Genomic DNA, 18,320 nt, shown 5'->3' with positions numbered 1-18,320 from the left:
AAAGAAGTACTGGAATAGAGTTTCAAAAGAAAATTAAATTCAGTGTAGCAAAGAAAATCATAGTTATTTGTGAAAATATGTGCAGAAGATAACGTCCACTGAGTTAAAAACCATGGTTTGCATGCAGCAAGAGTGCTGAATCTTGCATCTGTGTCATGGTAAGTTTTATTCAAAGTGAAAATGCCATGAAACACAGTTGGAGATATATTGGAGATATATTCACAGATATATTGGAGATATATTCACAGTTGGAGAATAATTCTCTGTTAAATAATCGTAAAACTTGTTTAAGAGACTCAGCCCATCTTAGAAGACTCTATGAAAAATAATGACAACCACTGAGACCACTGAAGCTCTGTTCTAGAAAATATAAGAGCAAATCTCAGAGGAAATTTGATATCCTATACACGAAAGGATTCAAGAAATAGCTACTTGAAAATAATTCATACTTCATTATTTCTGGTATCATTTGGTAATGCAGGCTCCACAAAATAGAATTACTGAAGTTTGCTTTTATCCAAGACATAAAAACCAAACCCACATTATTTATTTTCCATCCTGATATATGGTGTTCTGAAATGTTTAGTTCTTCCTCTGAACCTTCATAAATAGCATAGTAAGCAAAATAGTATTTTGTTATAATTTATAAACATTATCAGTTGTATTGATTTTATGGCTATGTTTTTTAAGTTCCTAATCTTGTTTTTACTATATTTCTAGCCTCCTTCCTAGATTTAATATTGTCAACTGTCACACTTTTTTGTACATGTATTCCTGCTGCTGAAAGTTTCTTTACTCTAATTTGATGTTTCTAATATATTAATAGTTTGGGGAATCAGAAAACCAAACTATTGTAACTGGATTTTGGGTAGGATATGAATACAGGTACCTTCTTTTAGCACCTAAGAGGTTTTCTAGAGTTAAAGTGCATTAAAACAAGTAAACAGGCTGTATTTTGACTGCTCAGAGGAAATTTTTAAATTTAATTTCTCTATCACTGATTGACTAGGAAAAGTTTACCAAAAAAATCAGTCACTAGAAGTATGATGTACTCATGTAGGAAATAATTAATCAAAATTTAAGGAAGAAAGTGACACCAAACATTTAAATTCAGAAAAATATACTACTAGGAATTGGTCAGGCACAGTGGCTCACACCTGTAATCCCAGCACTTTGGGAGGCCGAGGCAGGCCGACAGGCAGATCGCCTGAGGTCAGGAGTTTGAGATCAGCTTGACCAACATGGTGAAACCCCGTCTCTACTAAAAATACAAAAATTAGCCGGGCGCGATGGCGGGCGCCTGTAATCCCAGCTACTCGGGAGGGTGTGGCAGGAGAATCGCTTCAACTCGGGAGATGGAGATTGCAGTGAGCCAAGATTGCACCACTGTAGTCCAGCCTGGGAGACAGAGTGAGACTCTGTCTCAAAAGAATACATACATACATATATATATATATATATGAATATATGTATGAATTAAAAAGTGTACAGTTCTTATCTGTGAACTTCTTAAGGTCTGCCTTCCACACCATAGTAATGCATGTAATGCACGTGACTTCATTAAGTGTTTAAGACAATCAGTACTTGTGTGGCTCTTCCAAAAAAAAAAAAGTGCACTGTCTCTTTGTGACTTTGTTTATATCAAGCCCACACCCACTCTTCTTCATCTATTCAGCAGACTCTTTCCCTCAAAGAAGTGGTACCAAATTAAGTCAGTCTGTGCTCATCAGTGTTAATTTCACCAAATCAGGAAAAGGACTGGAAAATGCACCTAACCCCAGACCCCTGGGACTGTCGAGTTTCAAGAGGTTAAGATAGAAAAGTCTCATTCTCTGTACTTCAGTCTCCTCTTGACATTTCACTGCTTGTTTTTCTCAGAGCACTACACTCTATTTTATTCTTCATTTCTGATTAGCTCCACTGACAGCAAGAAGTGAGGTATGTCACTCTTTTTTGAAATGAAGTACAAGATTATTCAGTAAGTCTTCATTGTAAAAAGCACCTGCAAAAACCTAGTCCACTAGAAGCCTTTTCTAATGCCTGTGGCAAACATCTTAATGCAGTATTTACTGTTACCTGAAGAGATGAGAGCAGCACTTTCACTATTTTGGTAGATGCACAAAGATGAATTTAACCCACATATTTTAGCTTCAGTGAAGCACATCTTCCCATAAAAAGGGATGTGCTTCAATGTTGCCAAAGTCGGCAGGACTCCAACTCTCCAAATCCCCAAATATTAGTACAAAATATAATGTTATATATATATATATATATATGACTTAAGAAAAATAATTTTCAAGTTCACAGAGACATTCACAAAAGTTTCTTCAATTTAGTGCCTTCACATACTTAGAGCTGAAAATTTTCATCTAATCCCATTCTTCTCTATCAGTTACACAATATTATTGCATATTGATTGTATCATTCAAAACATAATAGTTCAAAGTTCTTTGAAAGAGTAGGATGGTAAGAGTGACTAACAAAATCTTGGCTCATTTTGGTGATTATATATCTTTATGTGCAGTGAGGTTTTGCACATTACATCCAACTTCCAGATGACAGCTTCCCAAATATATCCCAGATATATAACACAGGTTCAACCTCATAGCCATCAGCAACATGGCACAAGTATACATATGTAACAAACCTACACGTTATGCACATGTACCCTATAACTTAAAGTATAATAATAATAAATAAATTAAAAAAAAAAAAGAAAAATATGTCTTTACCTTTGTAGCTACTCAACATTCTCCACTGAATTTGTTCACCATCAGACTGTCTCTTATTTTTTCCTCCATTATCCACTGTCTTACAGAAGCATGTCTTGAATTTTTACCTCTGCTTACCAGCCATGTAATATGCTGGAATGAATACTTATAGAGGGAAGCAAAGGGAGGCCTCTACTTTCACTTCAACAGTTTCCCATAATATTCATGGAAAAGTTGGTGAATGGAATTCTACACTTTGTCACACCAGTTAGAGACAGATTTTTGTTAAGTGATTTTTCTTGTATTTTCTAAATTATATCATATATGTAACATTCTTCATTCATTCTTTCATAAGATATTTACAGAGTTTCTGCGACGTCCATACCTCAATACTAGTCACTAGAGAAAATGAACATAATAAAGTGGAAGATGTAATGTGTGGTCTGCATCCTTCATGAACGTATGGCTGAGTTTGAAGAGACAATAACAGCTTTCCTAGGTAACAGCAATTGATATGATATGAGATCTAGAAATGGCCCGCTACTGTAGTTTACAACCAGAAAGTCTTCTCCTTGGCTGGCACTTTAATGCCGTAAAGTATGTAATTTATTATTGTGCATTGAATTTCATCTCTAAATGTAGTAAAAAGGAACAGTTCACTATTCATGGCAAGTAAAGATATAAGGTCATGCTTTAGCTACCTTAAGAAAGATCAGGCCCCCAAAATCCAGTATCTTCATAGCTGATGTTATTAGAGAGTGTGAAAAGCTGAAGGTAGAAAAAAACCTGTTGCCTGTGTGTGAATGCAAAAGGCAGTTAAGTTGCTTGTGTCTCTGGTGGAAGGATTCAGTAAAAGTGTACTGCTGCTGTCAAATATGAGATATCAGAGAGTGTCATAAAACATCATTGCACAGTTATTAAAATTATTTTAATCAATTAGTGAAAACTTGAGGAAGAGCATTATTCTATAACCTTATGAAAAGATATGAGTGCCAATAGCTACTTAGTTGTTTTAAGTGATACTGTGTGAAAAAATTTTCAAGATAAATCTCCCAACATGTCAATGAGTATAAAAATACATTACAAATGGTTACAGAATGCCTTTACATTGCTATAGCTTTTAAAGCTATCTAACCTTCTAAGTCCCCAATCAATAACACACATTTCATATTCAGTTGAAACAAAATAAAAATGTGCACCTATGGCTATCAGTGTTGACTGGAATATAGTTGAAATACTTCTGTTCCAGCACACCGTGCTTCAGAAATATGCTTTATATATGTTGTAGGTTTGTGATATCAGTTCTTGTTTTATTATTTTTGCTTCTAGCTCTATGAAAACTTCTTAGCTAAATCTCCACTAAATGATATACAACTGTAGTCCCTTTGCTTGAATTAAAGTCTCAAATGTATTTAGTGTGATTTTATATTTTGAACTTTATAATGCAAGTCATGAATAATTCACTTTGGTTGAATAAGTGGAGAATAAAGGTGAATAAGTGAATAACTAAAATGATGCTTTTAAAATAGGGTCCCCAGGCACTTAAAATTCTTAAGCCATTTTGTAGGCCAAAAATATAGTGTAAAAAGGGTACTCTAAGGTTTTAATGATTGTGATAAAGATCTCAAAAATAAGCACAGAAGCTTAAAGTAGAACAGTTAAACAGGAAGCAATCACTCCAATAGAAAATATATGAAATAATACATGTATGGTAATAAAAATGTCCAAATATGCTGATGATAACATAAAAGGTTAAAACAAAAAGACTGCATTTCCCTTGAAGAAAGTAGGAAGGCTGCTGTCCAGGGTCCAACAGATAGTTCCAAACATCACAAAGCAAAACAAACATTTCTTAGAGGACATGTAATTGTCTCTGTCACTTGTAATTTTGTCATTATAAAGAATACTTTATAAAATGTAATTATGTTTTCAAAAATATAGCTGTTTGAAATTATTTTGCACATTAGCAAAATGTCTTTTATTTTAATAAACAATACTGAATTTATTGGTAAAAAAGCATTTTTCAAATTATAAGAAAATAACTTTAATTTTTACTTTTACATTTCCTTATACTCATGTTTTTTAGTGAAAAGAGTTCAAATTATTGGTACTTTGAATGCAATTATATTTTTTAATCTTTTAGATCACTTAGTGTAATACAAATTATGTGAATTTCAGTCATAACAACACAACTAGCAATATTTCTAACATACAAAGAGAAAAATTAGATGAGTAATAAAGACAATTTATAAATTGTACATCTATTATATAAAATATTATTTCATACAACTCCATTTTTAGGAGTTGTGATCAATTTGTTGCGACTTTCTTAGGACAATAAAATACGTCTTGTCTTGCTGACAATAAGGGTCTGATAAAATAAAGGTACACAGAAAAATAAGATGATGAATTTTGATGCCAGAAATTTCTATGAGACTTAGAATCATATTAGATGTTACAAATATATTTTCAAAGCTGTTTCTTTAAGATTAGAAAATTTAAAGAACAAGTTTTTCAGAAGCTTTCATTCTTAACCAAAGAGCTTTCAACACTACTAAAAACAAGTTCCGCCAGGCGGTGGCTCACTCCTGTAATCCCAGCACTTTGGGAGGCAGAAGCAGGTGGATCCCCTGAGGTCGGGAGTTCAAGACCAGCCTGACCAACATGGAGAAACCCCCGTCTCTACTAAAAATACAGAATTAGCTGGGCCTGGTGGTGCATGCCTGTAATCCCAGCTACTCGGGAAGCTGAGGCAGGATAATTGCTTGAACCCAGGAGACTTGCACCACTGCACTCAAGCCTGGACAACAAGAACAAAACTCTGTCAAAAAAAAAAAAACAAGGAAGGAAGGAAGGAAGGAAAGAAGGAAAGGAGGGAGGGAGGGAGGGAGAGGGAGAGAGAGAGAGAGAGGAAAAAGAAAGAAAGAAAGAGAGAGAGAGAAAGAAAGAAAGAAAGAAAGAGGAAGGAAGGAAGGAAGGAAGGAAGGAAGGAAGGAAGGAAGGAAGGAAGGAAGGAAGAAAGAAAGAAAGAAAGAAAGAAAGAAAGAAAGAAAGAAAGAAAGAAAGAAAGAAAGAAAGAAAGAAAGAAAGAAAGAAAGAAAAGAAAAAGAAAGACATCTCTTTTTCTCTATTGGTATCTGGTCTCCAGGAAACCGTAAGTATTATTTGGAAGTGAAGTAGCCAAACAGCAGGAAGAAACATTAGAAAAAATAAATTTCTCCCTTCCTAAACTGCAGTTTCTTTGCTGGTGCCTTCCTTTAGCACAGGTCCAGAATGCACAGGACTTGGTACCCCAGGAGATGAAGTCTACAGGCCTCCCTTTGGCAGAGGAGGATGGGGATTTGTTGCAAGTGTAGAGGGGGAAGAGCAAATAACCATCACAAATTGGTGATGTTAAACTGGGTTCTGGGTCTTACAATGACTCATTTTTTTTTTTTTTTTTTTTTTTTTTTTTTGAGACTGAGTCTCGCTGTGTTGCACAGGCTGGAGTGCAGTGGCACAGTCTCGGCTCACTACAACCTCTGCCTCCCAGGTACAAATGGTTCTTCTGCCTCAGCCTCCCGAGTAGCTGGGATTACAGGCATGTGTCACTATGCTTGGCTAACTTTTGTATTTTTAGTAGAGACAGGGTTTTGCCATGTTGACCAGTATGGTCTTAAACTCCTGACCCCAAGCAATCCACCCGCCTCGGACTTCCAAAGTGCTGGGATTACAGGTGTGAGCCACCACACTTGGCCTAATAACTCAATTCTTAATTCTGCATCAATGCACATTAGAGAGGGCATGTTTACCTGGGTAATATTTCAATAATATCGTTCCTACATATGTGGTTCACATAATATTTCCCTTTATTCAAAGATTACTGGCATGTAAGAGTGAGGGTGTGAATTTGATAGTAAGGGGAAATGGAGAAAGAAAGATGATTCCACTGTGTTCAATCAATTTTTGCCAAAGGCTCTTGGAAAACTATAAGCAAGTACCACGTTAAAATTTCCAGAGCTCAGCCTGGGCAATGTGGTGAAATCCCATCCCTACAAAAAGTACAAAAATTAGCCAGGTGTTGTGGTGCACACTTGTAGTCCCAGCTACCTGGGAGGCTGAGGTGGGAGGATCGCCTGAGCCCAGGAAGTCCAGGCTGCAGTGAGTTAAGATCACGTCACTGCATTCTGGCCTGGGTGACAGAAGGAGACCTTGTCTCAAAGAAAAAAAAAAAAATTCCAGAGCACTCTAACATGGGATGGCTGACTCATTATATTTCATAAAGAACAATGAACTTTCCATGATTAATGTTCTCCCATGAGATGACATATTCCTTCACCATTTAGTTAACCACCTAGTTAATATAATCAGAGCTTTTGATTTCCATGCACCCTAGAAGTAATTCTTAGAGCACCACAGCTTTAGCTAATGACAGATTACTTTGTGTAATTCTCACAAAACTAAATCAACTTGTTGGTTGTTATACAGGATAGTCTGAACAAATACAGTTCTGCACTCTTTTCCTTTAGTGACCATTCATTTTTGTTTTATACTTTCTAGAAAGTTTCTTTATGTCATAAACTCTTTCTTTGAAGATAGAATTTTCAGAGCATGCTCCTGAGATGCTTTAAATATATTTTCAATGCCTTGATCTGGTATCTATAGTGTGACATTTTTGTTTCATGCAAATTAAATAAATCTCTCATGCTATAATTTATGAAATACTGAGATGGCCATATTTTTATTATAAAACTCAAAGTTTGAGACGTCTTTCTTTTGGTCACTGTACCCTTGACAAATGAGTAAAAGTCATTTTCTAAAAAGAAGGACATATAGATCGTTTTATCTAATATTGTACATTTTAACATTTTAATCCAACACATTCTTCAGCCTTCATTCAGTGTCTTCTTGTCAATTTATATATATATATATATATATATAGAGAGAGAGAGAGAGAGAGAGAGAGAGAGAGAGAGAGAGAGAGAGAGAGAGACTTCCATATCGTTTTCCATAGTGGCTGCACCATTTTACATTCCTTCCAACAGTAGACAAGCGTTTCCTTTCTCCACATCCTTACCAACACTTATCTTTCGTTTTTCTGATAATCATCAGCAAATCAGGAACTACTAATAATTACCAAGGTAGTTATGTTGTTGTGGGACAAATCAGAGACGGGAGAGACCAAGCAGAGTTCAGGAGAGCCTTTAATTATTAAGGTGATCACTGACTCAGTTGGACTAGGATCCAGAAAGTCTGAGCCCGGAACAAAGGGATCAATCACCTTGTAGGCAGTTTGTGGCGGGAGTTACGTGCTGCAGGAAGCGTACTTGCAGAAGCGAGAACAAAGGCAGTTAATTACTCTTTTACTTTTGTTACACCCTATGTCTTACAACCTTGGGAATACATGCTTTTGTAGCAATTGCTTATCAACCTTGTGACTTTACAGCCCGGCTGGGGAGGGAAGCAAGAACTCACCATGCCTCAAGGAATGTAGAAAGATGGAACACAGATAAGCCTCTCTGGGCACAGAGGAGGGATAAGCAGCTAATGTTCTTTCTAAACCCGCCCCACCCCGCCCCCCGGGGCGGGGGGGGTTATATTACATCCTACCTTCAAGAAAAAAGAATAAATTTTCCGACCATTATACTTATAAAATTCATTAATTCCCCCTTCAGTGTAACAGTGTCAAACTCACTTTTTTATGATCGAAGTTTGCTGTTTTAGAAGGAAATATTTTTTCAGCCAAAATATATTGTTCTTTTCAGCCATTTCCACCTTCTCTAATTTCTACATCCTTGAAATTTTCCAATTCATTTACTCCTCCATAGGGAGAATATTTTATTTTTCTTTGAGTATACCTTGTACAATTTTTGCAGTCATTGATAGTATAATTAATAATTTATATGAAAATATTTATAATTTGAAGACAATATTTGAAGGTTTGTTTTTAGAATCAAGTACATACCCTTAAATCCCAGCTTTAAGAAAGAGCCACACAAACTTGCCATAATGCATGAGTAATATAAAATAATGTCAGAGAAGAGAATACTACTTTCTGACCTTCACACAAATTCTCCTTATGCACCATTGCTAGAGGGCTGAGAGCCCTTTAAACTTTCTGACCTACTTAGTGCCGCTGTAAATGTCATTCTTATTCATTGCAACATTTAATGCTTTCCTGGGTTTTGCTAAACTATTTACCACAGTGATATATTGCAGAATTGAATTCCACAGCTTGATGGTGTACTGCATAAAGAATTGTATTGTTCATCAGTCTAAAATGGAATGCGATTCATTCTCATTGAGAGTCAGCTTGTTTCCATGGTATGAGAATGGGAGGAGAAAACACCTTATGTTTTCAGTAAAACATTCATTACTTTTACAGCTGTTTTCCTTTTCATAGTTTACTTCTCTCCATTACTAAGTAAATCACACTATAATGCCTCCCAGACATAATTTTTATATTTATTTTGGCCTTTTTACTCAGCTTTAACATTTGGCCTGATTTTAATCTGTCACATTTTACATAATCTTCCTTATAAATTGACTACTGAGTGAAACAGTGAAACCGATGCTCAAAAGAAATCTACAAGCACCGCAAGGAAAAGTCGTCAGCAATATACAGTTAGGAATAAGTTGGAATTGAAAATTCAGAATTTTTAAGTTCTGTTCATGTGAATGCTCCATGTTATTTTTCCCTTCCTATATCTGCTAAAAAGTTAGAAGGAATTTCTTCCACCAGTTTAAATACATTGTAAAATGTATCTGATTTTAAACAAATATTTATATATAATCATCATTGTAATAAGCTCTTAGATAATATTTATCTTTTACATATGTGAAAGTCAATACAAATATTTCATGTTAACTCTAAATCCAAATGGCCTTCAGTGAGTGTTCTTTGCAAAGACATTTAGAGTTAGCACTTCTGCTCACAAAAACGTTCCAGGAGCACTTTTCTAATAACAACAGGAAATGAATACAATTATTTTAGCTGCCAAAAAAATTGTTGGTGATAAGATTCTTTGTGCATTGATTTTAGAACCAATGGTATAAGAAAATCTTAAACTATTTTCTATATATAATGCCACTGAAAACAATGTTTAAAAAGGATTAAAAAATAAGAGACATATCAATATTGATAAATAATGTCCATAACAATATTGATACTCACAAAAATTAACTTGAATATTTAATTTTTGTACACAAGTTTAGATGGTAATGGCAGTTCATTACTAATGAATATAATTGTTTTTATGGGATCCTTCTCATGTATTAGTTCAGACCTTCTTATCTTAATCTTTCTTATCAGAGATAATTCTATGACTGCTAAATCTAGAAGGGTGTAGGTGAACTTTTCATAGCAAATGTATTGCTTTTCACCCATTATACAATGTAATTGGTAAAACAAATCAAATGTGTGTATATTAATAATCATACCAAGATCTCTAACCCCTCTAGACTACAATGATATAGTAATTTAACAAGAATTACTTTGTTCTTCTACAAGCCTGTCAGATCTAGGTTTTAATTATCTTCTCACCACCTCTAGGCCTTTTCATATTCAGACGATATGTAAATTAATGTAGTCTTTCATTTTGAAAGAGTTAAGGGATAGGAATTTCTCTAGAATATTTCTCTCTTAGCCGTCTTAACCATACATCTGCCTTCCTGTAGAATATAAATCATAACAAAAATATGGAATCCTAATTCTGGAGAGTAAAATCAGTAGGAAAATAAATCCTGCTCTCAAGAAAATAAACATTATTAAACTTTAAAATCTTCAAAGTACAATGGAAGAAAAATTAGTTTATAAATTAACTTTTCTACAAATTTAAAAAACACCCACAGTATTGTGTCTTCATTCAAATGATTTATGTGTTCAAGAATCTTTTTTTGTTTTGTTTTGTTTTGTTTTTGTGGAGATGGGGTCTCACTGTTGCCCAGGCTGGAGTGCCATGGAATGATCTTGGCTCCCTGCAACCTCTGCTTCCTGGGTTCAATGATCCTCCTGCCTCAGCCTCCCGAGTAGCTGGGACTACAGGCACGCACCACCACGCCCAGCTAATTTTTTTTTTTTTTTTTTTTTAAGTAGAGATGGTGTTTCACCATGTTGGCCAGGCTGGTCTCGAACTCCTTACCTCAGGTGACCCACCTACCTCAGCCTCCCAACATGCTGGGATTACAGGCATGAGCCACCACGCTCAGCCTCAAGAAACATTTTTAAAGCAGTGTTCTAAACTTGAGGCTACAACCCTGAACTAAAAAGACAAAGCCCCTGTTTTTGTCTGATTACATCTTACATGCTAAGAGAGGGAAGTATAATAAATTATGAAACACATGAATATATATATATAATAAGGAAAATGAAATGGAGTTATGACAGGAAATGAATGAGGAGCAAATCTAAGGAAATCAGAAAGGGCTGCTCTTACATGATAGTTGAGCAGAAATCTGTAGCAATGCAGTGAAACATAGATATCTCTGGGGAAAACATTAGAGATGGTCAGGGCTAATTCCAAAATTTAGAGTCTAACTAAAATGATGGAATTACCATTAACTGAGATGAGAATGACTAGAGAAGAGGATTGGCAAAAATCAAGTTTGGATTTGGGCATGCTCCTTTTTTTAAAGTGTCTATTAGACTTCCAAGGGGAAATATAAAATAGAAAGAATCTAGAGTTCTGATAAGAGACCTATATTGCATTGTAACTTTGCCAGTCATCAACATGTAGATGGTATTTGAAGCCAGGAAACTTGATGTGATCAATGAGGGACTGAATAAATATGGAGAAAAGAGGCCTGAAGACTGAGTCCTGGAGCTTTCTGATTGTTGGAATCAAGAACAGGAGAAGAAGAGAGAAACAGAGCCTGAGAAAGAGCATTCATGTGATCAGAGGAAAACCAAGAGAAAGTGTTGTCCTGGAAGTCAAGTGAAGAAAAATTTTAAACTAAGAGAGAGTGAAAAATTGCATTATATGCTGTTAACTGTCAAATAAATACATAGTAAACTATATGTATTTTAAGTACATATAAATAAGTAAATTATAGTAATATTGCATGGTGCATCATTTTAGTCATAATTGTAAGTATAGGTTGCTTTGTATTTTACTTTGAAACCGACCTAAATATTGAAATATAAAATGCTTGCTCTGTTATTGATGTTACCATATTACAACTTTGGAGAACGTGACCAAATGAAGCTACAATTAAATTATAGGTTTCATAAGCAAGACAAAGTAAATATGACTAGACATTTTCCAGCAAATATTAACAGTAACTGGTAGTTAGAATATCCTCATTTTCTTTTAAGGAAAATTTTGAATATCTCAAAGAGTTAACGTATACATTTGATAATTTTCTACCAAAAACAAATTTTATTTGATTTAGAAAGGTATTTACTGATAGTATTCACTGAAGAATATGCTGAATTGTTAGCCATTTTAATCCAATTAGGTGTGAGAGTCTATATGTGTGTGTGTATATATATATATATATTCTCAGTATTCTTTCAAGATTCTGAGTAAAGAACATATTAAAATTTAAAAATAAGCTACAAAATGACTGATACCATTTGTCATGTCTTATCTATATGAATTTTATTTTCTTAAAATCATTTAGCCAAAATAAAACTCAGAAAAATGCTGAATTATGGAGCTAGAATGATAAACTGACTGCAATTGTTATCCTTTATGCCAATTTTGTAAGTTATGTTTATCAGAATAACCCTATATTTTACTGCCTGACTTTGTAAAAAAAAGTTATAGATGTGTACTTATACGTTAATACTAAAAATATATTAGTTTTAAACATGGTGGATACACATGAGGTTTCATTACAATAACATAAGTTTGAAACTACTTTCTTTTCTTTCTACTTCCCTTCTGCCCTTTGACAAATCTATGCACTTATATTTTGACATTTCAAGTGACTTTATTATAAAAACTTTTAAAGTTATTTCTTATGTGCAGTAATGTCTGCATCTAGCTTAGCACCCAACAAACAATAGGCTTTCAAGCTTTTTTAATGAATAAATGGTAGCACCATTTTACACATTTTGTTACCTTTAGCAATTAGTAAGTATTAAACTATTAACACGAGTGACGGTGCCCAGGGTTGTCTTCTAGCATCTGAGTTCCCTGGCCTCAGGACTCTGCACCCAAGTGGGATGCATGCCACCCTCCCCATTCTGCACAGCACCTTGGCCCTGAGGCACCCTGCCTGTACCTCGCATCGCCCAGAGTCCCTGGAGCAAGCATCTGTTTTCTGTAGTCCTTCTCTACATAGGGCTGGACAAGAAATAGGTCTATGAAGTCCTTGGGATTCCCTGATTCTGGAATCCAGCAATGAGGACCCTACTCCAAGCAAAAGGCAAGGGTGAGACAGTCTCACCAAGACAGCCACCCTAACAGCCCCCGGTCTTCCATCAAAACCAGCATCCTCCACAACAGCCAAAAGGTGGAAGCAACCCAGGTGTCTGAATAGATAAACAAAATGTGATCCAATAAACACAGGGAATATTATTCTGCCTTGAAAAAGGAAGGACATTCTGACACATGCTATGACATGCATGAAGCTTGAGGACATTATGCTAAGTGAAGTAAGTCAGTCACAAAGGGACAGACACTGTATGAGTCCACTTACAGGAAGTACCTAGAGTAGTCAAATTCATAAAGTCAGAGAGAAGAATGGTGGTTGCCAAGGGTGGGAGGAAGGGCAATGGGAGTTGTGCGATGGGTACAGATGATGAAAGATGAAAAGAGTTCTGGAGGTGGATGGTGGTGATGGCTGCACAACACTGTGATTGTAGTTAATGCCACTGAACTGTGCACTTAAAAATGGTTGAGATGGCTGGGCACGGTGGCTCATGCCTGTCATTCCAGCACTCTGGGAGGCCGAGGTGGGCGGATCACCTGAGGTCAGGAGTTTGAGACCAGCCTGGCCAAAATGGTGAAACCCTGTCTCTACTAAAAATACAAAAATTAGTCGGGTGTGGGGGCGGGCACCTGTAATCCCAGCTACTTGGGAGGCTGAGGTAGGAAAATCGCTTGAACCTGGGAAGTGGAGGTTGCAGTGAGCCAAGACCGTGCCACTGCACCCCTGACTGGGCAACAGAGTGAAACCCTGTCTCAAAAAAAAAAAAAAAAAAAAAAAATTGAGATGGTTCATTTCATGTTATGTGTGTTTTACCACAATTTAAAAACAATGCCCTCTGGCCAGGCGCGGTGGCTCATGCCTGTAATTCCAGCACTTTGGGAGGCTGAGGCGGGCAGATCACGAGGTTAGGAGATCGAGACCATCCTGGCCAACATGGTGAAACCCCATCTCTACTAAAAATACAAAAATTAGCCAGGCGTGGTGGTGGGCACCTGTAATCCCAGCTACTTGGGAGGCTGGGGCAGGAGAATCACTTGAACCCGGGAGGCGGAGGTTGCGGTGAGCCAAGATCGTGCCATTGCACTCCAGCCTGGGCAACAACAGCGAAACACCATCTCGAAAATAAATAAATAAATAACCAAACCAAAAACAAAAACAAAACAAAAAAAAACAACAATGCTCTCCTGCACACCTACCTCCTGGGGAGAATGGCAGGGCCAGCACCCTTGACTGGAACGTGCCCCAGCTCCATGCCTGTGAATGTGGTGCAGCAGCACATGCAGTTCCCCAGTGGGAAGTGAGAGGAGTCTGTGTGAGGATGCCAGATGGCAGAGCTGAGGCCCAGGTACCGTGACGAGGCAGGAGGAGGGGGCCCCACAGCTCATCCTGCCCCACGCACCTCACTCAGCCATGGACAGGGCCAGGCAGCAGCAGGCGCTACTTCTCCTCCCCATCTGCCTTGCCTTCGCCTTCTGCCTCACCACAGTGGTCAGCAGCCACTGGTGTGAGGGGACCCAGCGGGTAGTGAAGCCGCTGTGCCAGGACCAGCCAGGAGGGCAGCACTGCGTTCACTTCAAACGAGACAACAGCAGCGATGGCAGGATGGACAACGACAGCCAGGCTGTGCTGTACATTTGGGAGCATTTTCCTGTAGTTAATATTACTGTGTCTGCATAGTGAAAGTTAGGATTTAAGCTATGTTGACTGAAATTTTCTTCCCACTTAAACTATTGTCTTCTTGAAGACAGGGAACATGTTAACATTTTAGTCAGACATAGTTAAAAAGACTAATCTAAACAAGAACAAGACACTTTTCAACTTCACTACAGTATGATACAGTTTCTTAACTTCTCTGAGCCTTGGTTTATTTTTTTTTTACCTGTATGCAGAGAAATATAATGTATGCTCTGCTTTCCAGATACAGATATTATAATGATAAAATAAAATAATACATATAAAAGAACTTTGCTACCTCTAAGATATCATGAAAGAAAGATGTTTGTTTATTACTACGCTTTCAATAGCAGTTTCTAACAAGATAAAAAGGAGAGTGGGGAGAGAGAAGGGAAGAGGGAGAGAGACGTAGAGGGAAATGGGAGAAGCAACAACTTACTGCCTTACTTTTATAAATGTAGAAAGCATCATAATTCTGTAAACCACTGTTCTAAGCCAGTCTCCTCAACAGGGTAAAAGAGGATGATCAGGGAATTGAAAATGTGGGAGGTTTTGGTTATCATAGTATCTGGAAAGTGTTATTGCATTTATGGGGTTGGGTAGCTGCTATGCTAAACTTTCTGTAGCCTGCTGGATACTAACACACACAAAAATTATCCTACCCAAATGTTATTGGCAAATAACTAAATCTAGCAAACATTTTTTGAAAAACTTTTCTTTTCCTATTTGAAATAAATAAGTTGAATCATACACCAGTACACGTATTTTTACATTCAGGATGAAAAAAAAAACCCAGCATTTATGATATACCAAATATAGTCCTACTGGTATGCTTACATGATAAAGTATTTTATAAAATGTAACATAACCTATACAATTTTATATATATATATGTGTGTGTGTGTGTGTGTGTGAGTGTATAATGTAAAGGCTTTTATAAACATTTAACATAAAGGCATTATGGTGCTGGCAAAGTGTGGTGTCTCATATCTGTAATCCCAGCTCTTTGGAAGGCTGAGGTGGGAGGATAGCTTGAGGCCAGGAGTTCGAGACTAGCCTGGGCAACAGAGTAAGACCCCGTTTCAATTTTAAAAATATGAATTTATTATGGGACTATGTAGGTCTAACATTATAAGATGAATTATCTCTATTCCATCTTAATCTTTGAGACAGTGTAGGAATATTTTCATATCAATGTATTAGCAAGTTCTGGTGAGAATATACTTTACTAGAAGTGCAGCATTTAAAGTGCTTAAAAAGTGAAAACCAAGTAAGATTTCTCATATTATGCCCCAGGCAACTGTAAAATTTTCTGTAAAATTAAGAAACACGACTATTTCCGCTCAGTATTATTTAAGGTAACTTTCAATCACAGAAGAATGAATCCAGTTGTCTTCACACTAGAAAGATCTCGCAATCAAAAATCAACCCACTCCCAAAATCATTGTTGAAATCAAAATATTGATTACGTACCATAGAATCGAGTCATTCGCCTTCCTTTGCATTCGAACAGTGCAAGATGTCTTCTAAATAACCTTGTGGGGAGGATGTTCAGCTTTTGCGACTCCACAGAGCAAAACTATCTCTCATCCTTCTTATTGCCGTTTATGTGAGTCTTTCCCACGCTGTAAGCAAGTAAAGTATCCAAATGCACCATTTTATCAAGCGCTCCATGGTCCAGAGGCAGGATATTTTGAAAGTTTGTGGCTAAAGTTGTGGCTCTCTAGTTCCATCCTAATCTAATTTTGATAATAGGACCTTACAGTTTCTAGTACTTGTAGAAAAAAAAACCTAAATTAATTCATTTTCTTCTTGGATTCCAGTAATTGTTTAGGATTTCTCTTCTACCAGTTGCTTTTGAGAAATATATTGATTTCTGGATTTCTTTAACTGATCATTGCTTTCAAGAAAAGCACTGCTCATGTCCATGCAGTTCACATCTATTTTTACAGTGATTCAGTCTGGAAAGTAAAGAGGCAGAATATAAATATTAAAGAAATATTAGTAATGATAGATATGGTAATATTATCAGTTCAGGAGCAACTTTGCTTAGTTTATCCCTTACGTGCTCTACAGGTTCAATTTAATTGAAAGGGGGAAATGAGTAAGAATCAAAGTTTTGAATTTACACACATGGTTTATTCTTTTAATATATGCCATTTTGATTAAAATACTTTCATTTCTCTCAAATCCAACTTTACTTAGAGCCAAGTTTAATTTTTTGGAAAACTTGCAAAATCAATCTTCGTCCTTCTATTCCTTTTTTATGTGCAAATCATGGGAAGATAAAATTCAAATAAAATGTTTCTAGACATAGTGACTTGATAATTTCTTCTTTCTGTTTGGTAAATTGATCTTTCATGTTTCCCCACAGGATATAAAATTTCCAGAAAAATATATAATGTGGTATAACTACAAAGCTATGAAGCTGATTAAATTGGTATGTGGCAAATAAATTGAATTAATTCAAAATAATATTCATTTCACCATATCCAAGGCTGGGCCTACATGGTAAGTGCTTGCTACATTTATTCTCCAAATTGTTTCTTGCAATGCATTTTCCTTATTTACTCCTTTCCTTCCCATATCCACAAAATATAGTTTCTCTGTGGATAGCACATTCATGGCCCGATAAACAGCTTTTTAATATGATGTATAACCTCTCTGTAAACATTTTCTTAAGCCCATGACCACTCTATAATATAAGTTCTCCAGCTGATAAATGGGAAGTTCCTTAGTATATTCAAGGCATAGTTAAGGAACCAACCATAACCTTTGGTCTGAGAATTGCATTCTCCATCATGGATCTGCCACTAAATGAGTGACACTAAGAACTTATCCTGACTGAGGTAATTTCTCTAATTTCCAAAATGTGGGTGATTAGCCATTGTCTTTCCAATGATTACAAGTAATCTGGGTATATACTTTTAAAAATAAGAATTTTCTAGGAATCTCGATTTTGATATTCAAAATACAGATAAAATGTGTGATGTGTTTTATATTATGTCATTTCTGTAAGTTATTTCAATAAACTCATTCTTGGTGTGTGTAAATGGGAGTAACAGGTTATATTGTCTTAGAAGCTGGTTGGTGGGGAGGGATGAATTCAATGAACTCCTTTTCCCCGTCTCCACTTACTTCCACAAATCATAGTTTATATGCATTGGTGTGTAAGTTGCTCTTTCATGTAGTTTAAAATAGTACTTCTCATAATGCCTTTTTCTACTGGTCTCACACCAGTCAGAATGGCTACTGTTAAAAAGTAAAAAAACAACATATGCTGGTGAAGCTGCAGATAAAAGGGAAGGTTTATACATTGTTGATAGGAATGTAAATTAGTTCAGCCACTGTGGGAAACAGTTTGGAGATTCCTCAAAGAGCTTAAAACAGAACTGCCTTTCAACCAAGCAATCTCATTCCTGGGTATATACCCAAAAGAAAATAAATTGTTCTACCTGCATCCTATGTTCATTGCATCACTATTCACAGTAACAAAGACATGGAATGAACCTAGATGTCCATCAACAGTAGATTTAACAAAGTGGTACATATACACCATGAAACACTACGCAGCCATAA

The 18,320-nt window shown here is 36.2% G+C and overlaps 1 protein-coding gene across 5 annotated transcripts in view; it reads right to left on the bottom strand.

Annotated features, from left to right (window-relative positions):
* The window catches only part of DCAF8L2 (DDB1 and CUL4 associated factor 8 like 2), a 176,885-nt gene extending 160,555 nt beyond the window's left edge, over nucleotides 1-16,330 (bottom strand). For all 5 annotated transcript variants that reach the window (XM_050777594.1, XM_050777593.1, XM_050777595.1 and 2 more), the window contains exon 1: nucleotides 16,215-16,330. The gene's annotated coding sequence lies outside the window, so the exon portion shown is untranslated. The remainder of the gene's footprint in view (nucleotides 1-16,214) is intronic.
* Between the last annotated feature and the right edge of the window lie 1,990 nt (nucleotides 16,331-18,320).

Source organism: Macaca thibetana, chromosome X (assembly GCF_024542745.1).
Source record: "Macaca thibetana thibetana isolate TM-01 chromosome X, ASM2454274v1, whole genome shotgun sequence".
Taxonomy (NCBI): domain Eukaryota; kingdom Metazoa; phylum Chordata; class Mammalia; order Primates; family Cercopithecidae; genus Macaca; species Macaca thibetana.
Note: the sequence above shows the minus strand (reverse complement) of the source record. Positions and strands in the feature narration are given on the sequence as shown.